The sequence below is a fragment of the Lissotriton helveticus genome, chromosome 8 (genome assembly GCF_964261635.1).
Source record: "Lissotriton helveticus chromosome 8, aLisHel1.1, whole genome shotgun sequence".
Lineage (NCBI taxonomy): Eukaryota > Metazoa > Chordata > Amphibia > Caudata > Salamandridae > Lissotriton > Lissotriton helveticus.
In genome coordinates, this window is record NC_136069.1 from 480,094,706 (window position 1) to 480,108,492 (window position 13,787).

A 13,787-nucleotide genomic window follows, 5' to 3' on the forward strand; every position below is an offset into this window, starting at 1 on the left:
TACTGGTGGCTAACGGTCCACTCTTCTTAATCATCTCATCACAGGCTTTTGACGTTTATACACTATTGTTTTTAAACGAGCACCATACTAATTAGATCTTCATGTTCTCAGCATGCACAACTCTAGCGAGCACTCTTCTGTTTGTATCTTTTTATGTGTTTCACCTGCAATCACAGACTGAGGGCCACTCTCACTTTATTTTTATTTAGTCAGACACCATTGGCATTCTGGCCAATATCCTGTTATTTCATTCATCATCTCATTCCATCCCCTATTTGTGGTGACAGTCATTTAGATTTATTTTTAGATATTGTTAAGACACCAGGTTATATTGGTGTAGGGATATTTTTCCCTGTTTCTTGTTTGGTGACCAATTGATATTCTTCGCTGGTTACATTTATAGATACTTCTCCTAACGAAGGGTGACCCGCCTAAAATGCATCGGGAGATATGTAAAAAATGGACACATGGATTTATTGTTAATCAATTGATTTAATTTGGATATGAAGCTTCTACATTTCATGAATAAACAACTCAACGTATGAACATATGATCAGCTTCCATCTTTTTTTAAAACTTTGGTCAAGCATTAAATATTCTGCTATTTGCAGGCTTTCGGCTGTGCCCAGGGGGATGTCGCTGAGTTAAGCACCACTACTTCTGCATTCATGCTTGAGTGGACACGTAGGAGTCCAGCAGAGAGCCAGTGGTGTGGGGACGGCCCATAGAGCTGCGGGGCTTTGTTGTTACCATGGGACACACCGGGTTTCAAATTGAGGATTGGTACCAGCCATGGGGGGAACACCATAACGCCGCATGTGAGAAGAAGGCTCTTTGTACAATGATATGCGACAGAGCAGTTGGGTCCTTCGAGGTGGGGCCATGTTGGTGGCCCTAACAACCAACTGGGGTAACTGCAATGCAGGAGCTCCTACCTATTGACGGCAGTGTGACGGCCCGGAGGGGGTGTGGTGGATGCGGGAGAATCCTGTTTTGGAAAACAAAGAAAGAACAAACACCACAATAAGCCTAAGCCCTTCTAGTGTAGTTCCTTTATTCCCAATAGGCTCTGCCCATTGGAATAACATAAACGATAGTTTAGACGTAGGACTGAGGTCGACTAGGTCTCTATTGAATATGTTAGACTTAATTATGAATGCCAGCTAGCTCAGAGGTCACTAGAAACTTTCTCGAGTAAACAAGAAGGTGTTAACTTTCCTGAATAGACAAGAAGGGATTCGTTTCTGACAACCGCATAAACATGACAACTTTGCTCCCTCCAGAATAAGGAGTATATCTCCAGAGTCGTGGAAACACTAGATGGCTATTTCACTCAGTCAATCGTGCATGCTTAGTTTCACCAGGAGTTTAGAGAAATAGAGAGACCGGCGTTTTCAATAAAAGTGGTTATTTATTGAGCAGTCTTCTTTCTCATGCAAGAGAAGTGAATTGCCACAATTGCAATACTTGTCATAAAGTAAAGTGCGTACAGTAAATGAAGTATTATGAAATAATACTGTAAAAGCATTTATATGGTTTCTAAGCCATAAGATACTTAAAACGGATAAAATACATACAATGATGAAAGTTGACTAAACGTACTCAACTGGTGCTTCCAAAATACGCCTACCTAACCTAAGCCTAGTACGTGGGAAGGAGTAAATGAGTTTTACTTTTAGTTAAGATAGTTTTTGCCAAGAATCTGAATCAAGAATTCTCTAAGGTTCTAATCAGCTCCGTACCTTGGTTATAGAATGAAGGAGGTCTTGTATCTCTCTCTCAGGACTCGATCTGCCAGCAAACCGTGAGGGTGACAGGGAAACACTGGAGCTGGATTTCTCGGCAGGAGAAAAGACAGCGTCTCTCTCAGTGCGTCAATGGGAGGGTCGGCTTCCTTCGGCACTCGTTTCAGCTGGGTGTCGGGTAAGTAGATAGCCGATCTGCTCCAAACCACCGTGTGTTTTGCTAAGGCAGATGCTGGTATATTTATACCTGGAAAGTGCCGAGTTTGACGTAAGGTTGGACAAAAGACGTCACTAAGAACTCGCAGTTCTTTCAGGACTCCAGGAGTTCTTGGACAAATCAAAACAGAAGCAGATGGAATTTCCGGGCTGCTGGAGGCTTGGTTTGTTTTAAGAACGCGTTGTACTTTCTAGGAGTCTATGGGAGAAGCCTTGCCGTATTTGGACTGCATTGGCTATGACTAAATATGGATATGATTCTTATGCCTTTATAAGGATATGATTTGTTATAACCACATAAGGGCATAAATCGGGAATATTTAAATAGGGTCCTAGATACGTTCACAACACCCTCCTTACAAAAAAGGGAAAAGATAGGCCAGGACGCCCGTCCATCCTCAATACCATCCCCCAATATACAACTCAACGCCTCCCTACGCAATGGATCACAAGACAATCTGGCCCTGAGAGAGATGGCATGGTTGTTAATGATCCTTCCCGGGCAGAGCTCCTGGAGGCTATCCAGGGATCATGAAATGCCCTGGAAAAGCAGATTGAGACAGTATCCATCTATGTAAATTTACTCAGGGCCAACCTCCGAAAAAGTGGCAGACAAAGTGTCCACTGCAGAAGGGGACATTGTACAATGCCAAGGAGAGGTGGCATCACTAAAACAGCAGGTATCGCAGTTTACCAACACCACTGGGGCCTTGAAACGTCGTGCTGAGGGGCCCGCCGCAGTAATATTAGGGTCCTAGGTATTCCAGAACGCACAGAGGGGAGGAATCCTGAACTTTTCCTGGAACACTGGATACGCACCAAGCTCTGCCCTAATGGACTTTCAGACGTCTTTGTGGTGGAGAGAGTACATAGGGCATTAGGGGCACCTCCCAGGGCCATAATAGCCAAGATCCTGAACTAAATGGATATGGATGCATTTTGAGAGCTGCTCGAGAGACATCAGGCCTCACCTATGGCAATGCCAACATTTCAGTATACCCGGACTACACCAGGCAGATACAGAAGCAGAGGAAATCATTCCTTGGTGTAAAGCAAAAACTCCGGGAGCTGCATCTCCAGTATATGCTCCTATACCCCGCCAAACTGAAGGTGATCTCGCAGGGAAACTCCCACTTCTTCTTGTCTCCGGATGAAGTCTGTGAATGGTTGGAAATCCAAGGAGATGCTTTTCCTGTCCAGGAACGGAAAGGACTCCGGAAGGAATGGGAAACTAGGCCCTTGAGGAATCGGAGGGGCATGTGCAGGAGCTGGTCTAATGACAGTCATCTGACAGAGAGACATAGACTCACGTTGGGTGATGACGACGCAATGCGAGTGGAGTCCCTGGGCTCAGGTGACTCCCCACCGCAGACCTCGGTGGACACCCCAGAAATGAAATTGGTACCTGAGATCCTGCTCCAAATGAATGATGTGGTCCCAGAGACTGTAATGGACTCTCTCATACCCCTCCGGAACTGGAATGATGGTAATGTTTGTAATATGGGGGCATCCATCTAATAGTCCAGAAGGACCTGACATCCCACGTGTTAAATAGAGATTTATACGATGTGGTGGGTGGGGAAGGAACATTGGATGAAAGGGGGGGAGTGAGGATAGGATGTTCTGCACAGGCCAGATGATCTGTTATGTGGCCTTGACTCGAAATGGACGGTACTTAGCCAAGGGCAATCCAGAGGCACTTACACACAGTAGCCTGCGACTGAGCAAGGCGGGAGCCTGACTTTTTTATTGACGGAAGTTCTACAGTCTCTGTCAGGCTGATGGGGCAGCTGTGCACATACTGGCACAAGCACGGGAAGGGCATTAATGCACGCATGGTTGTAGCATATTTGCTCATGGGTGGGGGAGGGACTACTGGGAGTTATTCATTTTGTTTGTTCAGTTATTGATTACACAGCATGCAGTGGGAAGCCTGATTAATCTCAGAAGGGGCAGAAGGATAAGGGTGCAGGATGGTACGAGGACAATAGGGGCTAAAATGATGAGCTGGAACGGGGGCGGAGCTAGCCTGCAACAGAGATGGCTGCCTGACCTGTTAGCTCCTCTGCTTCGATCACGATCCTGTCAATTATCCTTATGATTGCAGTGCCCTCCGAGAACCGGGAGGCTGCTTTTGTGCCCCGGAACGGCAGGGGCATCTGCCGGCGACTTACACCTGCATTCGCTAGCGGAGAGCGCTGATCTGGCCTGCCTAGCCCGGTGGCGCGAAGAGCGGTCGTGTGGCCCACTGAGCGCCGCTGCTAGAGTTGCTGCTACCCCTGGCACGACGTAACACCGGTGAAGACCTGAATCGCCAGCGAGGCGGCGCTCCTGTCCTGAGGCTACGGAGCGCGCTGGAAGACCCCGGACCCGAGAGAGGCGGTGAGCGTGGGGAACGCGCTGTGTGTGCCGCGCCGCCTGAGGCGTTTTGACGTGCCCGCTTCGCCCTACTTGAGCGCCCGGCTTTGCTTGGGCCTCTGGGCCTACCGCCTTCCGGGGTGCTCGCTGTTGGGCGCGGCCGGCGCAGGAGCACAACCCGGGCCACCTGGAGTCTCCCCGACATCCCAGGAGGCCTCGAGGGATCTGCGACCACTTCCTACACTTGATGCTTTGGGGGCAGTACCATCGGCCAGGGGCCCGGGACACCCCCCCCCCCACCTTGTTTGCTGGATTTGAGGTGGGGAAGCGAGAATGACAACTGAGGGACGCGGGAGCAGAGAGAAGCATCCCTCTTTGGGAGGTGTTTGGCGTTCCCCCCCATCATTGCCCCGGAGAGCTGAGATCATCGCGCTGCGGAGCCTGACTAAGCGATACACCCTGGGCTGCGAGGGACCTAGTGGCCCGGAGGGGACGTCTACCCGGGTGAGGAGCGGGAGCTGCGCCTGGAGGGGCTATCCACACTCTGGTGTGGGACTTGTCCTCTCGTTGTGAATATTGAGGTCTTGACCCAGACATCCTGCCCAGGTGTATTGGGGTGCAAAGTGGGGCCTGATCCCCTACTCCGGGACTTCCCTGCCATTGAAGAAGTGTAGTAACAGAGGGCGTTGCCCTGTGCAGGCCTTGTAGTAAGTGGGGGTTGAGTGACGGCAGGGCCCCTTTGATTCCCAGACCAAGTGATTGGAGTTGCAGCTCTGCGGGTCTAGATCGGGCTCCTGGAGGACTCTGGCTCACATTCTGCTACCTGAGTTGTGTTGCCTACTGAGACTGAGAACGCTCTGCTTTTGGTATTGGAGGGCTCCCGGCGCTTCGGTGACCCGGACCTGGCTGAGAGAGAGGTCAGTTGTGCCGCCATGGGGAGCCCAGATCGGTCGCAGCCTAAACTGACATTCGATAACAAAAAATCCAAATCCACTGACCCCCCGCAGTGCGTGGAGAAAGATGGAGCGGGGGACACGGCGGAGAGAGACACGGCGGAACCGGACATTCGCTGCATACTGCTAGCCATGGAAAAGAATTTACAGGGCGGCATCACCTCCTTAGGGACCAAGATGGACGCCCTCACGTAACGCATGGACCGGATGGCGGAGCGGCTCGACAAACACGCCGAACGTATTGACATGTCGGAGCGACGCATAGGTGAGGGGGAGGAGGCGCAGACAACCTTGGACTCTGCGCATAAGCAACTTGGCAAGGTGATCCAACTCTTACAGGACAAGGCAGAAGACTTGGAGGCGTGGTCTCGTAGATGCAATATATGCATTACGGGCCTGCCGGAAAGCACGCAGACGGGAAACATGGAACTATTTGTGGAAGCCCTTTTGAAAAAGCTGCTCGGAGAAACAGCCTTCTCGGAGATGTTTGTCATTGAAAGAGCGCACCGTACCCTGGGCCCGAGACCCAAACCGGGGGCCCCTCCACATCCCATTGTGGCCAAGCTCCTTAATTACAGAGACCGTGACACTGCACTGACGCTTGTCCGGAGAAACAACCGCTGACCTATGAGGGCAGCGTGCTCTCTTTATTCCCGGACTTTACGGCGAGGGTGCAGGAGGCGCGACGCCAGTTCGTAGCAATGAAGCGGCAACTTCGCGATCTCGGAGTTGATTATGCCATGCTATACCCTGCCAAGTTACGAGTTAACAGGCAGGGGAGGTCTACGATCTTTACGGACCGAGAGCGCAGGCCATGAAAGGCTGGCGTAGGGAAACACAGCGGTCCTCGGAAGACGGACGGCTGACGACACTTCAGGTGGTTCCCTGGAGGATCAGGACTGAGACCATGGACTGCGATTGGGTGAGGTACTCATGGTCCTAGGGAACTGTGAATTTGAAAGACCCAGCTTCTATCCCCTGACATTGCTGTTTCTGTATTGGGCTGCTGACTCTGCTTGGGCTCTAATTTTTCTTTGGGTTGCCGGGTCGCTGAGGGTCAACGGCGGGATAGGATGTGAGGGAGTGGGTGGGGTGTTTTCCTATTGACAACACGTTTACAATGTCCCATTATCTGCCCTTCAACCCTCCAATGTACTGTACGTACAGCGTTTGGAGTTATGTAGATGCCATGGGATGACACATCTGGGCCTGATGATGCGTAGTGCTATTAGCTTCCTATATGTGACGAGTTACATGAGACATAGTTGATACCCGAGACAGTTGATATTGAGGGGGGTGGTACGGTCCCCAATAATGTGCTGATGTCCTCCATTGCCTTAGGCGAATTATTATTCTTTAGGAGGGCACTTGCTATTACTTTTTGTTTTCTTTTAGAGGCGGGGGAGCGGGGCGGTGCAGCGAGCTTTACTGAGGGACATTGTTATAGGCTTACTGTAAGCGTGCTACCTGCGCCCCTGTGTGTGGAACACTTTTTTCTGTGAGGCTCCCATAATTGGGGGTCTTTTTTCCTCTTTGATTTGATTTGTGCTTTGCATTTTGTATCGGATTTGAGGGTGGTGGGAGGGGGGAAGAGGGAGGAGGGAGGATTTGGAGTTCAGAGAGGGGCTGTGGTAGGGTATAGGCTGGGAGGGGAGCTGGGACGCGGCCGAGTTGAGGATGGGAAGGCGTGGGTGGGGTTTGGGTAGATTCACATGTTTATCTTTTGCTGCTGATTGCGAGAGGAGGGGGTTGTTTTGCTGTTGTTTGTTCAAAACAGAGTTTTGTTGGCGAGAGCACGAAGCGACGGACACATTGGTCAATGGCATGGACGGTTCCATTTGATTGCTTATACTCTCCATACCCCCTGCCGTGACACAGCAAATGCATGACAATGACACTATTACACTTCTGACATGGAATGTTAGAGGACTAAATGACCACAGAAAGGTCAGGTGTGTTCTTCAGTACCTCTTGAGACATGCAATAGATATAGCACTGCTTCAGGAGACTCACTTGGGCCCTGACAGCCCGACACTAAACTATAGGGGTTTGCATAACCACATACACGCTGCCGGATTCACCTCTCACGCCAGAGGCGTTCTAACCTGGGTGAACCCTAAGGCCTCCTTGACATTGACCCCAGTTGCTACGGACGCTGAGGGGCGGTATGTCATCATGAAATGTGTCGGTAAGGGTATGACTTTACACATAGTTAACTCATACGGACCTAATTTTGACTGCCCTTCCTTCTACTTGACTTTGGCCTCTAAGGTACGGGACCTTTGCGGGGAGCATGTTTTGTGGGGTGGTGATTTTAATATGGTCCGACAGCCTACGCTTGATAGGTCAGATGGCCCCGACAGACGCCCTTCGGCCTCTGCCCGAGTTCTTGAGGCTGAGATGACACGACTAGGACTGCAGGACGTGTGGCAAACTAGATACCCGACACAGGGGGGATATACGCACTACTCAGCACAGCATGATATCCACACCACCCTCATAGATTATTGGTTGCTCACCTCACTCCTCCTCGCTATGGTACAGTCATGTGTGACGCTGCCCGCACATATTCTGACCCTTCCCCGGTGCTTGTTACCCGTAGGACCCTGGCGAGACGACCTCCTCCTTTTTCCAGGCTTCTCCCTCCATACTCGCTGTTGGATAATGCCTTTCGGGAGGAATTGGCGATTGCCATTGAGGAGTTCTTTGACAAGAACGTGGGCTCGGTGGATTCTTTCTTGACGGTTTGGGAAGCCTTTAAGGCTTATTTAGGTGGAATTGCTATCTCTAAACATGCGGGTGTCCTTAAATCCATTCGAGGCTTCCTGTCTCTACTAGAAAATAGACTAAAAGATATCGAAGTGCGTCAGCTCCATGACTCTGGAGCAGAGCTGACTCGGGACTTGGCTCAAACGATTTGCGAATATCATGAAGAGGCGGACGCCGAGGTGAAACACCTTGGGAAATATGCCATTGCCAAATCATATGGCGAGGGGGAGCGCCCGGGGCCGGTGTTGGCGCGAATGGCGAAGCAGCGTAGACACTGCGCGGTGTCGCCTGTGCTGCACTCCCCACAAACTGGGGAGTAGTTGCCCGATGTACAGGCTCACTTTAGGGATTATTACGCTGCACTATATGCCTCCAGGGGGCCTGCTCCAGAGGAACGCATATTAGACTATTTAACACATATCCAATTACCCTGGCTGACCAACACACATTGCGAGTTCCTGGCTCGTCCATTTGAGAGAGAAGAAGTTGTTTGGGCATTGTCGTCAATGAAGGATGGCAGCGCTCCAGGCAGCGATGGCTTCCCGGCCTCCTTTTTCAAAACGTACTCCGATTTGTTGATACCTAAATTATTGACGCTTGCCGAGCAGATGGCAGAGGTGGAGGAAATGCCCCCAACGATGAGGGAAGCTATTATCGTAGTCATCCTTAAGCCTGGGAAGTCCCCTGAAGACTGCGCTTCCTACCGGCCACTACCGCTGCTTAACGTAGACGCGAAAATATTCATGAAAATCATTGCTAACCTCCTCAGTCCGTTGATCCCTACACTTGTGGCCCCTGAGCAGGCGGGCTTTGTCCCCAACCGCAATCTACCCTATAACCTGCGGACAGTGTTTGCGGCATTCTAGCACACGCGCCAAGATGTGCCAGCGGTAGCAGTTTTCCTGGATATGGAAAAGGCCTTCGATTCTGTTGAGTGGCCTTTCCTTCGTCTGGTGCTGCGTCGCATAGGCTCGCTCACAACTGAGCCCTTCTCTGTCGGCCGTGGCCCCAGACAGGGCTGCCCCCTTTCTCCCCTCCTGTACGTCTTAGTTGTGGAGCCTCTAGCCTGCGCTTTGCGCGAATATCACAGTCATCGTGGTATCCGATTCCCCACGTACAACTTGATAGTGTCCACGTACGTGGATGACACATTGCTCTATGTGCGGCAACCGGAAGACAACCTCTCGATGGTGCTGAGAGAGGTGGTACTGTTTAGTTCGCTTTCGGGGATACATGTGAACTGGAGCAAGACTATAATGTTTCCGCTTACCCCTGCCACCAGGAGAGTTGATTCGGACTATCCCATTCAGTGGACTACTGATTCGGTCCGCTACTTGGGTATCGGGCTACATACGGACTCGGAAGTGGTCCTCAGGGAGAATTACGGGGTAGCGATTTCTAAGCTGGAGGATGATGTGAATAAATGGATAGGGCTTCCCTTGTCACTAATGGGACGCATATCGTTGCTGAAAATGATAGTTCTTCCCCGCTTTTTATTCCTCTTCAGTAATATTCCTATGGTCTTATCGGGAGCATTCTTGCAGCAGCTCCATGCTCTGGTGCTACGTTTGGCGTGGGCTGGGAAACAGCCCAGGGTAGCATGGGACATTCTCATCCGCCCCTACGAAGAGGGAAGCCTACATGCTCTGGACTTTGAGCTATATTATCGAGCTGCTCAGGGCACGCATGCGTATGGCTGGATACACGGCCCGGCTGACACGCCGCACCTGCGGATTGAAGCAATAGTGGCCGCTCTGAATCCGCTGACGGCACTGATGTCCCGACCTAGAGACCATTGAACGGGCATCCTAGACTCTCTGAACGCCGTGACGCATGCCTGGCATCACCTTATGGACGCTCAGGCTTGCTCGCTGCTATACGCCCCGGTAGCGCAATTGGCCTGGTGTTCGTGGCTTAATCCCTGTAGGGATAGAGGCGTGCTGTCTGCTCTAACTAAATTGAAACTCATCAACATGGGCGACCTCTTCACGGACGGCAGGGCTTGCACCTGGGAAGATTTGGATCCGGAGGACGACTCAGGAACTCTGCTTCTCCCACGCTTCCAGTTCCACAGGGTGAGGCATGCCTTGAAGGGGCTGCTAGGAGAGGATATGACAGAGCCCCAAATGGTCTTGACGTATGACTTTGTAGTCACTGCTAAGACGCCGGCTAAATTAATTACGAGCTTATATTGAATAACACTTGCAGAGCGGACAGCGCATTACGCTAAGCCACGCATAGCATGGCAGACTGATTTAGCCACTGACCTCCCTGAGGAAAAATGGAGATACTGCTGTGCAAATGTTAAGAGAGTGTCCCTTAATGGCCACCACCGTCTAATGCACTTTAAATTCCATAATAGGGTCTACTACACCCCTGAGCGCTTGTTACGATATGGCTTAAGAGAGAGCCTCAGCTGTGAAAGATGCAGGGTACAGTCTGCTGATTTTTTGCATCTAGCCAGGCTGTGCCCGAAGGTCGCAGACTTCTGGCGTGCGGTATATGGCGAGGTGAATAGAGTCACCGATCTGTCGTTGACCCCAACTCCGCTATTGGCCCTACTGGGGTATTCTAAGGATATTGCGCCTGCAAGACGGAGGCTTGTGGACATGGCCTTTTTAGTTGCCAAGAGATGCGTCGCGCTCACCTGAATGCGAGGGCCGACCCCGACGCTAGCTAGATGGTCTACTGACATGTTATGTTGCTGTACACAAACGGAACTGTATACTGAACTGCTCCCCCCTCGTAACCGTCCTAAGAACTACTGGGCGCTGTACCTGGAGAGGAGGTCTGTACAGGGTGACGGTGCTCAGAGTGAGACACACTGTTTTGGAGACGGGTGGTACACGGGAGGACTTATCACAATACACTAGCGTGGAGACCCTTGCTTAACGAATGCGGAATGAGTCTATTGCTGCTGACTGCGGGGTGGGAGCGGGGAGTACTGAAGAGGCCTGAGATGAGGAAGTGTATTGTACATATGTCAACATTGTCGCCTGGGGGGGGGGTAATGCCTTAGCCTCTGATTAATGTGTCCATGACAAGGAGTTATTGTGCAATTATTGTCTTACATGTACCAACTCTGTGCTCCTTGATTGTAAGTTTTTTAAATGTCAATAAATAAATATAAAAAAAAACATTATGAGCTGGAACGTTAGAGGGCTGGCACATGCACTGAAAGATATAGATTCCTTTCCTTTCTCCGGGGACACCAAGGATCAGTAGCATGTCTCGAGGAAACCCACCTCAGTGAGGAGCAGCACCCAAAGGTTAGCAAAAAAATGGCGGGGACAGCTTTTTCATTCATCATACTCTACTTACCCTAGAGGGGTACTGCTGTGGGTGGCCCCGGGAACCCCCTTCATCTTGCAATTCATGGAAGCAGATATACATGGGCCGTATATACTTTTGAGAGCTAAACTGGACGGCAGAGATGTTGCTTTATTGAACAGATATGCCCCAACACGGATGATCCACAATTTTTCCAAGGCCTTCAGGAACTCTTGGTTTCAGAATTAGAGGTGCCCCTCATATGGGGGGAGATTTTAAGTGTGTGTTGGACTCAGAGCTAGACAGGTCTCCCCCTCGTAAGTGTTCAATACCACGGATGATGGAAAAGCTCAGAGAAGTCATGGGGAACTTAGGGTTGTAGGAAATGTGGAGACAGCTGTATCCCGCCCAGAAACTGTATACTTGCTTTTCTCCCACACATATTACCCACAGTAGACTAGACAGAATATTAGTGGCGAACCCAGACACCGACATGTCCTTAGAGGTGACACATCAGGCTAGATTCCTCTCTGACCACTCCCCAGTGGTCTGTGTGGTAAGTTGGGGGTCCCAGGCTCGACGTCCAAGGACCAGAGGCTGAATTTGGTGGGACCAGACTTGTCAAGGGATATGAAGTGGGAGGCCCTGAAAGCGGTTGAGGAGTGCATGCCTCAGCCTGGCGTGTGGGATCCGCAAACAGCTCAAGAGGGAATTGGCACTTGAGGTGCGCGACCTATTGGAAACCCAGACCCAGCAATGTTCGGATGCGACGGCAGGGACTAGGGAAGGGGAAATTCGAACACGCCTGCAAGACATATGGGACAGACTAGATACATATACTCTCACACAATATAGACAAAGCTTACATAGAGAGGGAGATAAGTCAGGTCTCTTATTAGCTTGTATCCTTCATAGAGAACAAAACCCTGACCCAATATTGGTGCTGCGAACGCCTACTGGCAGACTGGTCCTTTCTGATTTGTGGATACTACGGGTCCAGATAGTTTATACAGCAGACTCAACAGTAAGTGGGAGTGGCTATCTCCCCTACCTATAAACTTTGACCCTGAGATCTATACCTGAGCAAGCCAGGAAAGATTTAGAGGCACCATTAACCCTAGACGAAATACAACCCACATTGCTGTGGTTCCCAGGGGCTAAGTCTCCGGGGAGTGATGGGTACCCCCTGAGTTTTACCAGGCCTTTGCGAGTACACTGCCCCAATTCCTCCTGCAGGTCTACCTGGAGGCCTTCGAGCAAGGCATTCTCCCGCCTTGTATGAGACAGGGTAATTTGATTGATCCTGAAACCCGGGAAGGATCCATATGAGCCTTCATCATACCGCCCCATAACGATGATAAACAAGGACATCAACATTTTATGCAAATTGCTAGCATCCCGCTCAGGAACATATATGCCGCGCCCTGTACACGAGGATCAATGTGGCTTTGTACCTGGCCATAATACAGCCATGAATCTAAGCCAACTTAACCACATTATGCACGAAGTGCGGGACCGGCAGGAGGAGATGGTACTTGTCTCTATAGATCTAGCTAAGGCATTTGACACGGTGGACTGAGGTTACCTCTCGGAGGTACTCAGGGTTGTGCGACTGGGCCCAAAATTCTGCTGTTAGGTCCAGATACAGTATACTGACCCTCCGGCAAGGATCAAACTAGGGGGTGCGCAATCCGAAGAATGGGAGTTGGGACGGGACACCCGACAGGGATGCCCACTCTCACCTTTATTGTTCGCCTTAGCTATAGAGCCACTGGCGGTACGGGTGAGAGCTGATCTGGACCAGTGGGGACTTAAGGTGGGAGACATGAACCAAATAATTTCCCTCTACGCAGATGATGCGCTCTTTTATCTGGACTGCCCTCGGGTGGCAATACCGGAACTGCTGCATCAGCTGGTTCGGGGAGGTCTCTGGGTTAAGACTTAACCAAAATAAGTCATTGATTTTCCCACTGGCATGATTAGCCACAGAGCCTCAAGAGGATCTCCAGGACCTCGATGGGAATGGGTGGCCTTCGGGTATTTGAGGGTTCAGGTTGCGCTGTCACATGCACAGATAGTGGCCATGAACGTGGATCGGACACTCACGGCCCTACGGCATTCTGTGACATTCTGGAACACCCTTCCACTGTCTCTGATGGGCAGGCTACGTGTGAGAAAAAACCCTAGGCAGTCAGCAAAATAGGAAAACAAGTAATATAAAGTGACAGCGAAAAAATCATACATTAATTTGTAGGAATGTTCTTTATATGATGATATAATAAATGTATGATTTGTAGGTTTTTAACAAATTTTTATTATCATACGGTGATGGTTACACCAGTTACTTGTATGATTTTTATCATTGTTCATTAAAATCACGATTATTTGTGATTTATATTTCTATGTATGATTTTTTCGCTGTCACTTTATATTACTTGTTTTCCTATTTTGCTGACTGCCTAGGGTTTTTTCTCAC